This window comes from Ursus arctos, unplaced genomic scaffold, assembly GCF_023065955.2.
Source record: "Ursus arctos isolate Adak ecotype North America unplaced genomic scaffold, UrsArc2.0 scaffold_4, whole genome shotgun sequence".
In the NCBI taxonomy this organism is placed as follows: Eukaryota; Metazoa; Chordata; class Mammalia; order Carnivora; family Ursidae; genus Ursus; species Ursus arctos.
Window position 1 is genome coordinate 39,590,148 of NW_026623056.1, and position 18,434 is coordinate 39,608,581.

The following is an 18,434-nucleotide window of genomic DNA, read 5'->3' on the forward strand; positions in this document are numbered from 1 at the left end:
GAATACTAGGAAGACTTATACTTAAAAATAGTAATTCTCATGAGCCATGAACTAATAGTTCAGTGCTTCAAGAGCAGTCCCTATCTTCCTAGCCGTTCTATTTCTTGCTACTTAGTGCTTGAGTTCAAGTTTGACACTGAGCCTACAACTCCCTATTCTTATTAAATCATTTATTTTAATTCACCTCCCCTGACTTCTCTAGGCATCTGAGAATGGAGCTCCTACCCTAGAGGCATAAACAAACTTTATTTACACTCCTTTCCTTCCCCCATCTTTCCTTTTCATTTAGGAATCTCAATTCCAGAGCCTCAAAACTTTGATCAATCCCAGAGTAATACCTCTCCTTCCAAGATTTATGGAGAACCTACTTTGTTCTTGGCACCCTTACCATGTTGTTTAATTAATTACTAAATAACTCTACAGACATTAAATAACATGATCATGTAATGAGGCATTGCATGATGAATTTTCAAATATGCATCAAAAGTTATAAGTTAGGAGGGTGAGGTTAGAAATGATTTTTTTAAGGAAAAATATAGAGAGCTCTTTTCCTTTTGTAACTGGAGCAAATCTAAAATTACATTGTTTGGGGGCGTGAAAGTCTCTTATATAACACATGATTTGCTTATATAAATAATACAGTTTATTATATTTAGAATATAATATATACTTGTCTTATTGAAAAAATATGGAGGAGTCCACTTGCTCTCATCCCCTTATTTTTTTAAAAAAGAAGTTAGGAAATAACGGAAATCAAAAGCTTGGAAAAAATGATCTGAATTTTTCTCTTTTTATCCCTAGGTCATTACATGTCTAGTGACTAGTCAGTGGAAGCATAGACAGATCCTGAGGAAATTTCCTGGAGGATTTTGAAGGATAGGAAAGATTTACACGAGTGGAGCAGAAGTGGAAGGACAGTTTACCCTCGTCAGAAAAATGTACATATGAGCATAAACACAGAAATATGAAAGGTTGTAGCAGAGACTTTTGAGGCAGAATGGGCAGAAGTACAAGTTTGAGGTGATAAGGATCTTATTTTCTCCTTAAAAGTACTCTAATCTAGCTGAAAAGTGAGTGTGATATATTTTTTCCTTTTAATAAATTCTGCCTCCAATGGGAACATATTTATCAATTTATTCAACAAATATTTATAGAGTAGCTTCCCTCGTGTGACAAATATACAGGTTATATTCTCAACAAAGACAAGTACAAGGAAGTCATTTACACATAACCGTAATTAGCATATTTCATGAGTAGAAAATTTGAACACAAAACTGCCCCCGAAAATCCAGGGAAGATTGTTAGAAATTATAACAAGTATGTATGTATAGGCAAGGACAAGGAGGATCCATTTACTTTGGGGAGGAACAAAGGTGCAAAAGCCTTGCCCATAGGTGAGACTGAAAGAACCTTAAGGCTGACAATACGGCACAAGGAATAAGCTATGGGAATCATCTCATCTTACATTGAGAACACCATCATAGATGCCGAGCAATACACAAACACCTATCATATAATAGAAGAAATGTTTACTGAATAAATGAGTAAATGACTCAAAGTCATTGGGACAGGTGTCCTTGTTTGGCAGTAAATATAATGCTTGTTGGCACAATAAGCAGGCCTTTGGTTCCCACATATTATTTATTATTTCCAAAGGCAATCAAGAAAAAACAAAACTCTAATAATTAGAAAAAGAAATAAATACTAAGATTGCCCTCTTTTGGGTTCAAACAATGTCAGTAGTTGACAATGATCTGTTTCTTAAACTTTGAGGGTTTGCATTACATGGTTATTGTATTATCCTGTATTCCTTATAAATCCTTCTTAATAGACACGCGCACGGGCACACACACACACACACACAAACACACACACACAACCTCATTGCTTTGTCCCCTGTCAATCTACGGAGTTAGGGAAAGATTGTAGCTGAAGCTAAAGTTGAAGGGGAGTGAGGAGACAAATCTCTTGAAACCCTCTTATGCAGAGGGTCCAGGAGCCTTATGGAGTCCATTCTGCTGGCATTTGGGAAGAGTTTACTAACCAGATTGTCTCTCTGTTTTCCTATCCATAACAAAGTTTTATAATAAGTCTGAACATATGATAAAATACTTTTTTTAGAATGCCCTTTAGGACCCAAGACACTAATATGACTCCACAGAGGATGTCATGGAACCCCTTTAACCTGGTTTATATCTGCCATTGAATTCAGTACTGAAAAGCACAGGGTCTACAATAAGGAAATGATCCTTTCTTGATGTTTAAACCAGCCATTAGTGAACTGGGTCTGAATTCCATGTCCAAGTTTCCTGTAGTTTGGTCAAAATTTGATTGAGTCAGCTATTGTCCATTAATTTGCTGTCAGCTTCTCCTGGGGGGGGTGCCCCAAGGAAGCTCAGTATTGTCTTCCAAGGCTGTGAAAACTAATCCAGACCTTAAATGTTCTTAATCAATGGCAAATTTATTAAAATTTCAGTTGCAAGAGTGGGCTTCATTCTAATACTCCCCAGAAGTCACCCTGGAAGAAAAATACAGTATTTTAATCGTCAGCATTTATTTAAAATCAGGCATGAAAACATACTTTAGTGTTATTTTCTATTCAAATTTATAACAGCTTAAAAGGTACTTTTAAAAATAGAATTTACTGGGGTGTCTTGGTAGCTCAGTCAGTTAAGCATCTGCCTTTGGCTCAGGTCATGATCTCAGGGTCCTGGGATCAAGCCCTGCATGGGGCTCCCTGCTCACTGGGGAGTCTGCTTCTCCCTCTCCCTCTGCCACTCTCCCTGCTTGTGCTCTCTCTCTCTGTCAAATAAATAAATAAAAGTAGATTTACCTAATATGATACTTCATGGTGAAAAACTAGAACTTTTCTGCTAAGATCAGGAACAAAGCAAGAATGTCTCCTCATCACCCCTTTACAACGTTGTACGGGAAGTCCGAGCTAAAGCAATAAGACAAGCAAAGGAAACAAAATGTATACAGATTGAGACAGAAGAAATAAAACTGTTCACAGATAACATAATTATCTATGTAAAAAGTCTGATAGAATTGACCAAAAAAAACCCTGAAAAAATAAGTGGGGATTATAGCAAGATTATAGGATTCAAGATTAATTTATAAAAGTAAATCACTTTTTTATATACCGCAATGAACAAGTGAAATTTGAAATTCAAAACACAATAACATTCATGTCATTACCCCCCAAAAGAAAGCACTTAGGTATCAATGGAACAAAATGTGTACAAGATTTATATGAGAAAAACTACAAAAATCTTATGAAAGAGATCAAAGAAGTAAATGGGGAAATATCCTGTGGTCATGGATAGGAAGACTCATTATTGTCCAGATGGTAGTTATTCTTGACTCAACTATAGATTCAACATAATTCCAATAAAAATTTCAACAAATTTTTTTTGTGGGTATCTACAAACTGATTCTAAATTTTATATTAATTGTCAAAAGACCCAGAATAGCCAACACAATGTTGAAGGAGAAGAACAAAGTCAAAGACCAACACGATCTTCTTTAAGACTCACGATAAAGCTACAGTAATCAATACAGTGTGGTATTGGTGAAAAAGAAGAAAAGGAGATCAATGAAACAGAATAGAGAGCCCAGAAATAGATCCTCAAAATATAGTCAACTGATTTTTGACAAAGGAGCAAGGCAAAACAATGGAACCTTTTATAAAGAATTTTATTACATCTACATGCAATAAAATGAATCTAGACACAGACCTTACACCCTTCATAAAAAAGAATTCAAAACGAATCATAGACCTAAATATATAAAGTGCAAAACTGTAAAAGTCCAAGAAGATAACATAGGAGAAAAACACAGGTGACCTTGAGTATGGTGATGACTTTTTTTTTTCATTTTTAACAAGAAGTTTATTTAAACAACAAGACACTTCACATAAAGGGAAAACCATCTAGGATTCATTTATTTTAGAGTAATTTATACCTACTTAAAGAGATATTGCCCTACATGTAACAACTATATACAAAAAAAGTTATACAATTGTCCTTGGCTTTACAATGATAAATGAAAAACATTTAAATTAACCAATTGAACAAGGTATGCAAGGACCTTTATGTTGTTCTCTTTTTTTGTTAAACAGTGAGAGCAAAATAACTTACTGAGATATAAAGATAGTAGCTGAGGGCCACGAATGAAGAAGGGGGGTGTTTTCATAGAACCAGTATTTTTCCCCATCTCACGTCCATTTGATGCCAATCATAACATATCACTGGCCATTTAGTTTAAAAAATGCAATATGCTTCTGCACATACACAGTTATATTATATGCAATAAAGGAATGGGGAAGGGGAAAATGAAAGAATCGAGAAAAACTACTGTAGTAGTCAGGATGTGGTGAAAGCAAATTGCAGTTTTCGAATTGAGAATGTCCTCTTTGGTCTGGAGGAACAGACTTCTGAAGTAACAGGTTCCCTTTTTAGTAAACACCTCCTGTCTGCTGCTGGAACACATCACATCAATTGTATCTTCACCCTCCATCTCCAACTGTGCAGGAGTGTCTGTTTCATTGACTGGCTGCTCATCAAATTGGAATCTGGTCTGCCTCATTGACAACCCTGTCATTCCCATTAGGCTTCCGGGAGTTTACTAAGTGCTGCGGGCCCCTTCATCTTAAACGGCACCGCAGAACCATCCTGCCCCCCCACCTTCAAATTAATATGATCGTTGTTCTCAGTCCTGACTCCTTCCTTGCACTTTTTATTGGCCACAGTGAGTGCCAGAGTGTCCTCAGCTGCCACTTCACAAAAGAGCTTCCAGGTCCACACTGAATGAGCACAGGGCAGGACCTGGAGCAGCCCAAGAGGGAGGCCGCTGGTGATGTCTCTTTAGATACAACACCAAAGGCACAATCCGCTAAAGAAATAACTGATAAGTTGGTCTTTATTAAAATTAAAAACTTTTCCTCTTCATAGCACACAGTCCAGAGAATGAAAGGACAAGGCACAGACTGGGAGAAAATATTTGCAAAATACATATATGATAAAGGACTGTTATCTAAAATATACAAAGAACTCTTAAAACTCAAGAATAAGAATATGAATAACCTAATTTTCACAAGACCGAAGACCTGAACAGACACCTCACCAAAGAAGGTACACTAGTGACAGATAAGCACCTGTGTAAACAACAGTGAGCTACCACCACACGCTCATGAGAATGGCCCAACCCCCAACACTAACAGCATCAAATGCTGGCAAGATACGGGGCAACCGGAACTCTCATTCATTTCTGGTGAGACTATAAAATGCTACAGCCACTTTGGAAGACATTTTGGCACCTTCTTACAAAACTAAACATACTCTTAACTATATGACCTAGTAATCCCACTTCTTAGTATTTACCCAAAGGAGTTGAAAACTTATGCCCACATAAAAACTTGCAGGAGGATGATTACAGCAGCTTTGTTTACAATTGCCAGAACTCGGAGTCAACCATGATGTCCTGGCTGAATGGAAAACAAACTGTGGTCCACCTAGACAATGGACTGTCGTGCAATGTTTAAAAAAAAAAAAAAAGAGCTATCAAACCATGAAAAAAACATAGAAGAAACTTAAATGCATGTCACTAAGTAAAAGAAGCAGATCTGAAAAGACAACATACTGTATGATTCCCACTATGTGATATTCTGGAAAAAACAAAATTATGATGAAAGTAGAGGACCAGTGATTGCCAGAGCTTGCGGGGGGCAGGAGGGGGGAAAGAATGAAGGGAGTACACAGGATTTTGGGGTGTAAAACTATTCTATATGTACTGTAATGGTCGATACACGTCATTATACATTTGTTGAAAACCGTAGAATGTGGGGCGCCTGGGTGGCTCAGTCGTTAAGCGTCTGCCTTGGGCTCAGGGCGTGATCCCGGGGTCCTGGGATCAAGCCCCACATCAGGCTCCTCTGCTGGGAGCCTGCTTCTTCCTCTCCCACTCCCCCTGCTTGTGTTCCCTCTCTCACTGGCTGTCTCTCTGTCAAATAAATAAATAAAATCTTTAAAAAAAAAAGAAAAAAGAAAAAGAAAACCATAGAATGTGTAACACTGAGTGAACCCTAATGTATAGTATGAACTTCGGGTGGTAATGATGTATCAGTGTGAGTATAGATGTTCCGTTCTGTGCAGGATGTTGATACTGAAGGAGCCTGTGTGTGGGAGGAAGGCAAGGGATATACGGGAAACCTCATACCTTCTGCTCCATTTTTCTGTGAACCTAAAACTAAAGTCTATTTAAAACACACATACACAACTGTAAAGGAAGAAGTCTATTAAAAATAGAATTAAACATTTACAGAACCTGAAGTTCCTCTAAGAACTCCTCAGTCATCTAAAATAGTTTGAAACCCAATAAGTGACACTTTCCTTCATTTTATAACTAATAAAACCCACAATATATATAATATATTGCAATACATGTAACATGGAATATACACATATGTTAACAATACAGTTCACACCTCTTAAGGAACTTTACCAAATCTTTGCAAACATTATCTTCTTTGTTTCTCGCTGTAGCTTTATGAGCCAAATATTGTCTTAACTCATTTTATGTAGATGCACAAGAAACATCAGTGAGTTACTCGCAGTCACAGAACTAATAAATGGAAGAGACAGCGTCAACCCAAACCTGTTGCATGCCAACCTGGCCCTCTTTCTGAAACCATGCCCCATAGGGTTAATAAGATTGAAACTAGCAGAAAGTTTAAAGCTTGTTTGTCAGAAAACTGTTTCTCCCTAATCAGCTATTGTGGCTTTTCAGACCCCACTAAAAAATCCACTAGCTGTCTCTGCAGAAGCCTGGACTCAAGGTCAACTGATACGGTTCCAGCCTATGGACAAGCAAGGCCTTGCTTTCCTTACCAGAGACAATGAGCCTGAGACCCCATCCAGTTTATACCAGCTCTCAGAGCACAGCCCCTTCTCCTTGTCCTAAAATAACCTCCTGATGTCAGGGGCTGAATTTTGCCTCATTCTGATGATGTTAAGTTTCTACCCCAAAGTTGACACGGGATGTATGTTACATATGTTCATTCAATGTGCATCTTTCCTCATGAATATTCATAACTTTCTCCGCCCTTTTCATCAGTATGTATGTAATCTCAACCCCTAGGATCATAAAAAACTTGTTCTCTCCCCCTTCAGGGAGGCAGATTTGAGGCTTGTCTTCCCACCTCTTGTCCTTGTTTTGGCTGCCTCTCAAATAAACTCTTTCCTTGCTGCAAACCTCCTGTGTCAGTGATGGACTTGCTGCACATCAGGTGACGGACTTGGATTTGGTTACACTTTCTTCTGGTCTTTTATTCCGAGGGATTGAGCAGGACTTAGAACAGCTGGTATGAGAAGAAGAAAAAAAAAATACCGAGTACACAGTTCATCTGTGCTTTTAAAAGACTTTGCTTCATGAGTTTTCCAGAAAGCTGTCTGGTGGGTGCTGGCTGGGCCTCTCCTGGGTGGAGAGCAGCGAACAAATCTGGTGCTGCCCAGAAGGGCCTTATCCGCTCTTGGGTGAACAAAACCAGAAAATGCTGCAGAGGAGACTGAAAGAGTATTCTCATAGGTTCTACTTTCCACTCAGGCACCCACACTGGCTCTCTGAGAGGCCGTTCTGTGAAGATGCTGTCTGGACACCAGAAGTCTAGGAGTGGACAAAACGGGGAAGGTTCATATTTCAGTAGAGGAAACAGCAAATGTCAATGAAGGCCCTGAGTTGAGAATGCATGGAAGGGTTGAACCCTAGCAAACTCGGGAAAAGGCTCTGTAGGAGTGGTCAGGCAGGAGGACGAGTCCCTGTAGCCTGGGGGGCCAGCCACAGGGCCGAACTCTTGTTCGCAGTTTATTCCATTCACATGTTTCCTCCTAATCTGCTTTCTGCTTCCTCCCATTGACACCTGCGTGTTGACCTCAAGGCAGATGGAGACCCCGTGGCCACCAGGGGGTGACGCCTGACTGGTACCACTGCAAGTCAGAAAAGAGTATTAGGTTAAAAAGAGAGGAGTGGAAGATAACAATTGAGCTCTGTTTCCTGAGCCACAGACCTGGCATCAGTTTCCGTTGAAGGAAGCACATTCCAAAGCCTTGTTTCCCATTGGTGCTGCCCACCAAGGCCTCTTCACGGAAAAGAGTTCTGGAAGAAGGCAACTAGATTCATTTTTACCATAACAAGTATGCATACAGTGCCTTAGAAGTGGGAGGCGTTTTGGAGAGCTGTGTTGAGCTGCCTCTTGAATAGTTTTCCAAATAAGGAGTTTTGGCATCTGGCTCCCTAGGGATTCCTAGTTCATCCTTTTATTTCCAATAAGACTGAAATTCTGTGTTCCCTCACGCTGTCATTCCTCTCTCCTGCTCAGGGTCTCTCTGTCCTGGCTAACTTTTTCAGATTCCTTATTTCCAGGCTCAGAGTCACTTTCATCAGAAAGATTTCTTAGAACTGTCCCAGGCTGACATCAGTTGGGCTTTTTTTTTTTTTTTTTTTCAAATCTCATAGAGGCTTTTGTGTACAGAAAACAATACTTACAGTAGCTTGTGTTATCACTGACATTCAATAGCCTACAGTTATAAATTGAAAAACATACTTTCTCTAAGCTTTTAAATACAATTAAATACAATCTAGTAAATTAAGAATTTTTAGTTTGAAATTGAATACAGTTTGTATTTATTGTTAGGTTAGCTTATACATTTGACAAACAAAATTTGCATAATTCTTTAGATACTATATATAAAAGTATTTTATATTTTAAGTGTATATAATTCAACAAATGAATGTAGAAATCTGATACTTCAAATGTTCTTATGTATTTATTTTTTAAATTTATTTTTATTTATTTATTTATTTTGAACGTTCTTATGTATTTAAACATATTTACAGACCTGGTTACTTGCATTCCCATAAATATTTCGCCTACAATCACATTTCATATACTGGATTTCCTCAAGAATCTCAAGCACTTAAGAAAGCAGATATACAGGGGCGCCTGGGTGGCACAGCAGTTAAGTGTCTGCCTTCGGCTCAGGGCGTGATCCCGGCGTTATGGGATCGAGCCCCACATCGGGCTCCTCTGCTATGAGCCTGCTTCTTCCTCTCCCACTCCCCCTGCTTGTGTTCCCTCTCTCGCTGGCTGTCTCTATCTCTGTCAAATAAATAAATAAAATCTTAAAAAAAAAAAAAGAAAGCAGATATACAAACCCCATAAACATACCTTCGTAAACACATAAACAACTTTAATAAAGCTAAAAAAAATAAAATGTATACATTTACATATAATTCCATTAAGTATTTCAGCATCTTAAAACTAAACTCACCAAAGCAATCTTGAGAAAGAAGAACAAAGGTGGAGGTATCACAATCCCAGAGCTCAAGATATACAACAAAGCAAGAGTAATCAAAGCAGCACGGTACTGGCACAAAAGTAGTCACAGACGTCAATGGAACAGAGTAAAGAGCCCAGTAATAAGCCCAGGCTTGTATGGTAGATTAATCTATGGCAAAGGAGGCAAGGACATACGGCAGGGAAGACGGGCGCTTCAACAAATGATGTCGGGAAAACTAAACAGAGAAATGCAAAAGAATAAAACTGGATCACTTTCTTAAACCACACACAAAAATAAACTCAAAATGGATTAAACACCTAAATGTGAGATCTGATACCATAAAATCCCTACAACAAAACATAGGCAGTAATCTCTTGGACATCAGCCTTAGCAACAGAGTTATGGATATGTCCCCTGAGGTGAGAGAAACAAAAACAAAAATAAACTATTGGGACTACACCAAAATAAAAAGCTTTTGTACAGCAAAGGAAACCATCAACAAAACAAAAAGGTGACCTAGTGAATGAGAGAATATATACAATAAGGTGTTAATATCCAAGACATATATTTTAAAAACTTAGAAAACTCAACACCAAAAAAAAAAAAAAATCTGATTCAAAAATGGGAAGAGGACCTGAGCAGACATTTTTCCAAAGAAGACATCCAGATGGCCAACAGACACATGAAAAGATGCTCAGCATCACTATCAGGGAATGAAAATCGAAACCACGAAGAGATATCACCTTGCACCAGTCAGGATGTCTAGTATCAAAAAGATAAGAAATAACAAGTGTCGGAGAGGATGTGGAGAAAAGGAAACACTTGCGCATTATTCGTGGGAATGTAAACTTGTGCAACCACTATGGGTTGGAGGGTCCTCAAAAACCTAAAACGGAAATACCATATGATCCAATAATTCCACTACTGGCTATTTACCCAAAGAAAGCAAAAACACTAATTTGAAAAGATATATGCACTCCTATGTTAATTGTAGCATTATTTACAATAGCCAAGATATAGAAGCAACACAAGTCTCCATCAATACATGAATGAGTAATGAAGATGTGGTATTTGTATACAATGGAATATTATTCAGTCACAAAAAAGAATGAGATCTTGCCATTTGCAACAACATGGATGGACCTAGAGGGTACTATGCTAAGCGGAAAAATTCAGACAGAGGAAGACAAACAGCATATGATTTCACTTATCTGTGCAATCTAAGAAACAAAACAAATGGGGGCACCTGGGTGACTCCTTCAGTTAAGCGTCTGACTTGATTTCAGCTCAGGCCATGATTTCAGGGTTGTGAGATGGAGCCCCGCGTCAGGCTCTGCACTGGGTGTGGAGCCTGCTTAAGATTCCCCCTTTCCCTCTACCCTTCCCCACCCCCCCAATAAATAAACAAACAAACAAACAAATAAATAAATAAATAAAAATAACAAAACAAATGAACAACAAAAGGCAAATAAACTCTTAATTACAGAGAATGAACTGGTGATTGCCAGAGGGGAGGTTGGGGGAGGGGATGGATGAAAGAGATAAAGAAGATTAAGAGGTACAAACTTCCAGTTATAAAATAAAAAAGTCACAGAGATGAAAAAGTACAGCATAGGGAATATAGTCAATAATGTTGTAATAATGTAATAGTGGCAGATGGTGACTACACTTACGATCGTGGTGAGCACTGAGTAATGCACAGACTTGTGAAATCAACATGTTGTGCACTTGAAACCAATGCAACATGGTATATCAATTATACCTCAATAATAATTTTTAAGAAGAATTTTAAAAACCCCTAAACTCATAAATTTAGTCAGTCAGATTACATTAAGTATTGAACTACAAATGGGTAAAAATGGCTAAGTCGGCCAAATGTTTCAGTTAAAATAATTTGTTTACTATGTTGGTTTCTCTTAAATGTCTTTAATATAAACAATATACAAAGCAGTAAAATTATTTTTAAACTTGGTATATTTGCATAAACATAAATTTAAACGAAAAAAAGCACCATAGCTATTTTTTCATCATCTCTGTGTTCATTTTTTTTTTTTTGTATAGTCTCAGGTTTGCAAGGTTATTTAATTAACAAAGTGGAACAAAACCATTATTTCAGAAGCAGCACAGAGGCTGAGGATATACATTTGGAGTGTTGGTCAGAGATTTGACACTGATGCTATGGATTTGCGGTTCTTCGTCAGTGGTCAAGGAATTGTAAAACCTGAAAGATGTGAGCCAACACAAAGCACACCCCAAAAAGAGTCAGCTCGGGTGTAGACGGTAAGGTTCTTTTCAAGGGTTCTGCTCTGTCTACCGGCGTGTCAATTTGGTGACTCACTTAAGTCCTTGTCTTCTTTCCAGTTTCCTCCTTACCCAAACTTTTATCATATTTGCTTGCAACCTTTTACCCCCTGATTTGGATAGACAAATAATGTAACATATACCAGATTTCAATCTCTTTGCCTCCTGTTTGGAATAAATACAATTGTGCAAGATCGTATCTTCTATTGCATTGGCAATATTTGCATGAGCAATTATTCCAGCTGGGCAATGCAGCAAGAGAGGACATCAATGGACTAAAGTTCACGGAAACTCTAAGTATTAGCTTCCTAGGACTGCCATTACAGTCTCACAAACTGGGCTGCTTATTGTATCACAGTTCTAAAGGCTAGATGTCCAAATCAAGGTGTCGGCAGAGCCATGCTCTTTCTGACACCCGTAGGGAAGAACCCTTCCTTGCCTCTTCCTGGCTTCTGGTGATTTCCTGGCCACACCTGGCACTCCCTGACCTGTAGGTGCATCACTCCATGTTCACGTGGTGTTCTTCCTGTGTCTCTGTATCTCCTTTTTATAAAAACACCGGTCATCGGATTAGAGGCCCAGCCCGCTCCAGCATGACCCCATCTTAACTAATTATATCTGCAATGACTTTATCTCCAAACAGGTTCACATTCTGAGGAATCACACAGGGGTTAACACTTCAATAGAGCCTTTTTCAAGGACACGATGCAATCCATAAACCACGGAAGAATCAATATATTGAGGATCCTGGTCATATAAAGCAGAATTTCTCAACCTTGGCACTACTGCCAGTGGGGACTGGATAATGTTTGCTGCGGAGGACTGGCCTGTGCACAGTAGGATGCTCAGCTGCATCTCTGGCTTCTACCTGCTCCGTGCCAATAGCATCTTTTCAGCATCCAGCTCTGACAACGATACATGTCCCGAGCATTTCCAAGTGTCTCCTGGGGCTGGGAGTCAAAATTGCTTTCCGTTGGGAGCAACAGATAAAGAAGAGAGAGAGCAAGAGCAGGAGGCCAGACGGAGATGGAGCAGAAGACTCCCCGCTGAGCAGAGAGCCCCCCACGGGGCTCGATCCCAGGATCCTGGGATCATGACCTGAGCCAAAGGCAGACGCTTAACTGACGGAGCCTCCCAGGCGTCCCCAAACTTGCAGTTATATAAGTCACAGAGATGAAAAGTACAGCATAAAGAATAAGTCAATGCCACTGTTACAAGGTTATATGGTGACTACACTTGCTGTGGTGAGCGTTGAGTAAGGTATAGAACTGTTGAGTCAATATGTTGTACCCCTGCAACTAATATAATATGGTATATAAGTTATATTTCTATAGTCCATCAATGCAAAAAAAGAAAGAATTCCAGGAAACAGAGGTGAAGGATTTCAGGAGCTGGGGATTGGTAGGAGACAGGGTCAGGAAAGGGGACCACGGCGCCTGGAGGAATGAGTATTTTCCTAGGAGCCACTCCTGGCCTTCTTGTAGCGACTGACATAAACAGGGGTAAGGGAAAGTCAGGTAATGGTGATACAGATGGAGTATATGAGAAATGTGAGGGACAAGGTTTTGTGAGGTGTATGCAAAAGTTTGGGATTCCCTCTTGATCCCTGAGGATGGGTTTTCAGTATGGTTTCTCACAAGTCTCTGACTGGCAGCTCTCAGGACGGCTTCTGCTTCTGCGGGAAGTCATTTCTATAGCATGATAGAGAAAAAACAGCTTGGACTTTGGAACCTGCTCTCCTGGGTTTGCACCGCAGCTCTGCTACTGAGGAACAGGGGTGGCTTTTGTCCTTTCCGTTAATCTCAGCTACCATGTGTTTGTCTGTCAGCATTAAGCCCGCAGAAGGTGACTGTGTCTATATAATCACCTGGCCACAGGAGAATCTCAACACATTATCTGAAATTTCTGAGGGGGGAAGGATAGCTGTGTTGGTCAAAAATTGACAGGCACACTAGGATTTTTAACCAAAAAATTACCAAAATGTATGCTAAAATGTCTACTGAGTTGTGCAGATATTACTTACTCAGTCATGCTTTAATTCAACATTTTAAATATTTTCAATGAACCCACAAGAAGAAATACATCTTCTGTTGTGACCCAGGTTTCAGACTCATGATATTTCATGAATCAATAGTTGTCCTATTACATGTAATACATTCTAACAATTCCCCCTTTCCCCCTATTGTTTCAAATAGAAACAATATAAGTTCATGTCATGATCCCAAATTTGAAGCAACTTTAATGTACTCTACAGACATTATTGAGCACCTTCTAGGTGCCTGGTTCTGACGGCCACAAGGGGATACCTAGAAAAATAAGATGTAGACTTTTTCCCACAGGACACTGAAGAAAAAAATCAAGTACTATATTAAGCACTAAAATGTAAGTCTGCAAAAGTGCCTTGGGATCTTAGCCTGGAAAATCTGAGAACATTCTTCTAGAGGAGAGGACCATGAAACTGTGCCTTGAAGGGGGAGCCAGGATTTGTTTAGACAAGGAAAATATACTGTGACGATGTGTATTCTATTCCAAATGGTTGGTTCTTAGGCAGAGCCATATTACAGGGCTTGGGGTTATGTAAACAGCACTTACCACTTTTCTTGGGTCTTGGAATTGTGGGAGAAATATTTTGTTGATGTAGAATTATCTTGCTTTTGGCTACCTAATCATAGCCCCACAAGCAATCTTCCAAACAGAAGCACAGGAGACAGTAGACTTGACCAAAGAAATGACAAATTAAAGAGCATTCTGGAAATACACAGTAGGATATGCCAGCAGAGGCACACACTGAGCTGCTGAAACCTAATCTGCCCGGCTGGCTTCATTCATCGTGTTGACGATCCTGGAGCCCGCGGCAGTTCTGCTCCTCTAAGAATGTGGAAAGCAGCAGATGAATCCACTTCAGGGACATGGCCGCACAGATAGAAAGCTCTGCCAGGTATTCCCAAATCTATTTGCCAGGCGTGGTCAACATTGGCTTCTTCCGGCCCTGGAAATCGATCTTCCTGTTTGGATCTAACTCTATTACTTTTACCCAACCAGAGATAATGGACAATGATGTGAGTAAAATCTGGGGATTTCTGAGAAGTGATTCCAGAAAACTATCATTAGAAATATGTAAATCTGGGAGGCGCCTGGGTGGTTCAGCCTTTGGGAGTCTGCCTTCGGCTCAGGTCATGATCCCAGGGTCCTGGGATCGAGCCCTGCGTTGGGCTCCCTGCTCAGCAGGAAGCCTGCTTCTCCCTCTCACACTCCCCTTTGCCTGTGTTTCCTCTCTCACTGTCTGTTAAATAAATAAATAAAATCTTTAAAAAGAAAGAAAGACATATGTAAATCTGAGGAAATAAAAGCATAACAGAGTTTTAAAACAAAGTTTTAAAAGACTCCCAGTCACTAAACCCTTTCCTTCGGACTCTTCAACCACGAAGGCACTACTCCAATTGCCAGAGGCCCCTGATTTCATAACTCAGCCCCTCACGCTCTTGAACAATGCCAATAATGAGTTCAATTTTGTTGCTTTCCCGGAACTTGTTCTGGTTTTATTTTCTGGATCAATGTATTATTTTCCTAGTTATCATACTTTTCCTGGTTACCAACCATCGTGACTATAACAAATCACCACAAATGTGGTGGCTTAAAACAGCAGAAACTTCTTTCCCTGTTCTGGAAGCTAGAAGTCCAAAAGCAACGTTGTCCACAGGGCTCACCCCGTCTGAAGGCTCTACGGGCGATCAGTTCTTTCCCTTGTCTAGGTTCTGCTGACTCCAGGCATTCCTTGTCTTGGTGCTGCAGCCCTCCTATCTCTATTTCCGTGGTCACCCTGCTTTTCCCCTTTTCTGTGTATGTCTTGTAAAGACACCTGTCATTGGATTTAGGTCATCCTGGGATAATCCGGAATGATCTCATCTCAAGGTCGTTATATATATTACATGACATCTGCACAGACCTATTTCTCACATAAGATCACATTCTGAGGTTTTAGGGATTCAGGTGTGGACCTCATTAGCCCACAAAAGAGTGAAGTGAAGTGAACTGTTTAGGAACACCAAAGGCTGAAATGTGGAAATGGTGCCTTTTCATAGGGTTGTGGTGCCTGGCAAAATAGCAAAGTACTCAATGAGTGTTAGCTGTTTTGATGATCATTATTGGGTAGTACTTTGATATTTTCAATGTGTGACCAGTGACTCCTGTGATAGAATCCTCATTCTCCCACAGTCAGGTAGGTAGTATGTCAGAAAACCCAAACTTGGCAACAGTTGTGTCATATAGCACCATATTATTTTAAGGATTAATTTTTATTTGCTCCTCCTCTTCCCCAAAGCGATTTGAAACAGTTTCAAAATACATATACTTAAGAAGTTGTAAATTGAGAAAATCAGAACCAAGTAAAAGGTAAGCATTCATACCAACCAAAATGGTAAATTCTATCCCAGTAACTGGGTGTCATAGCCGGCTCTTACAAAAATGTAAAGCGGTGGTTTTTCTGGATGATGGGATAATGGGTTGATTTTTTGATGCCTCTCCTTCCCTTGTTTTCAGTCCTTGCATACTTTACAAGAGCATGTATCATTTACTATTTCATAATCGGAAAGTAACTGTTTAGTTGGACTTGGCCTTCTTGAGAGTCAAGGCAAGAAGGGAAAACCAGTTATTGAGATAATAAGAATCAGGGAGGAGGAAGTAGGTCAATTCCTTCAGGAAAGTATCAGTTTTTCTAGTTCTGGCTTTTACTTGAAGCACTAAGCAATAAAGCAATATAATGCACTCTGACCTCAGCATTATTTCTCAGCAAAGGCACTGACCATGCCCACAAATGCTTCTTGCAGCATTGTTCAAAAACAGCAGAAGTCCTAAGTGATTCTATAATGGGCTAAGATTATGTGGCCCAAGAACAGATGCCCATTAAATGGACCATGTGTCCTTAGTCATTCACTCTGAAAGATTGCTGTGAAACGAGCGCATGAGTGAGTAGAAAGGCGTGACTCCCGGGTCTGGTTCACCAGCACTGAGTTTGAAAGTGTGCTTAGAGCTGGCTCCAATAGCTTGGGCTATCTGAGGAGGAGAAATAAAATATGTGTTTAAGTTTTATAATATTTATATTGTATTTTCATCAATATAGGTCTAAAGTAAGGAATTCAAAGTTATTGACTGAAGAAAGATTTTACTCGGAAACCACATGAAAAGGCAGCAGAGATGAACAGATTGTGAACATAGAGGAGAGAATCTTCTCGCTTAGATGGAAGGCCGCCCTCAAGTAGCCAGTTAGTAACGAAGTTGGAGCTCAGTTCTTTGTTTTAAATTTTGGATTATGAGATTTTCAAACATACACAAAAGGAGAGCGGACAGTGTAAAGCACCTCAGTTTCAACACTGGGATCAGCGTATCGGTGTCACATTGCCTGGCATCCATAGCCAAGCTATCCTATCATTACATACGTCATCAAAGTATAAATTGAATTATAAGCACATTTCTAAGTTTTATTTCACATTCATGACATTACTTCATGCTATTTCACAAGTTGTTTTTAAATAATGCAGATAGGTTAATTTGCCTGTCAAATCTGTCCAGGAAAAGGACTTATTTAGTAAGTCCCTCTGCAGCTATCTCTCAGGACCCAGGACAGCGGGGTGGCTGGAACAGTACTTGGTAAATGCTACCCACTTCGAGGTACGTGCTGATCCCCGTAAAGGCAACTAGCAGAAAGATGTATGGAGGATGGTAAAGAGAATGTCATGTCACTCTCCAGTAATTGTATGATCAGAAAATTATTATATACTTAATAGTTCTAAAAACCAATCATTACAGACTTCGTCTAATGACATCACCTCTCATCCATCCCTTTGTTCAAACCAAGCCACACATGAGCTCCAAACTTGTGAAATCATTTGTTTTCTTTCTATTCATCTTTCACCACTGTGGAAATGTTCTCTGATATGTTTAGCTTTTGAAACTTGTTGAGAGTGAATGGAAATTCATTCAAGTCTGGCTTTGTAAATGTTCACTTCGTAAGCGATTCTTGTTTTTATTTGTTTCTGTTTTTAACCTGATAGAGAGAAAGTTTCCTCTCCCTACCCAAGAATGTGCTCCCCTCCCACGGTGGTCAAGATCCAAGGCAAAAAAATATGTTTGCTGAAAGCAGTCAAAACTATGCTAGCCAAGGGAAAGAATTCTCCAGAATTTAACTGCATGTAATATGTATCAAACCAGATGTTTACCTGTTCACTGTGAGCAAGCTGGAAGTACATCAAAAACCAGTGATGGGAACAGCTTTGAACCTCATGCAAAGGGAGGAGTTCAGGAAAATTTGGGGTTCCTGTAAAGCCCTGACGTCCTGAAGCTATATTTAAACTTAGGAAATGGGTTTTCTTGGCTAACCCTAACCAGCTTCTATCAGGCCACAGAAAAGTCTTTGTCTGAGCTATGTTGGGAATTTCTACTGCTTGCTTCTTTCATCTCTCCTTGTAAAGGAATGAGGCTTGTGTAGTTTCAGTGAGTCATGTGACAGCTCTAGGTCTCAGTTTCCCCATCTGAAATTACTTCTAATGCTCTCTGTGATTCCTACTCTGTCTCTTGCACAGAGACTCATAGGGTGTTTTGCCCCTTGGCATACACCAGGAAGTTTCAGCTTCCCCAGAAGCATATGCCCATCAACTCTTGAGACATTAGGTCTCAAACTGTTGTTGTCCTTGGTTTATACAAGATGGTGGCTTCTGATGACAATCAGATACAATCAAACACAGCTTGACAGGCCTGAAGTCTGTCTTTCCAAGGGATTTGTAAATTAAAGTTAGCTCTCAG

General features: G+C 39.6%; 1 long non-coding RNA gene and 1 pseudogene across 1 annotated transcript; both read right to left on the reverse strand.

Moving 5' to 3' along the window:
• Positions 1 to 4,071: 4,071 nt before the first annotated feature.
• Positions 4,072 to 4,865, reverse strand: LOC130542621 (small ubiquitin-related modifier 2-like; annotated as a pseudogene).
• Positions 4,866 to 4,905: 40 nt separating this feature from the next.
• Positions 4,906 to 14,559, reverse strand: LOC130542601 (uncharacterized). The gene is made up of 2 exons (XR_008957263.1): positions 14,229 to 14,559; positions 4,906 to 7,982 (listed from the first exon to the last, which is right to left on the reverse strand). It is a non-coding gene; the product is annotated as an uncharacterized LOC130542601 (long non-coding RNA).
• Between the last annotated feature and the right edge of the window lie 3,875 nt (positions 14,560 to 18,434).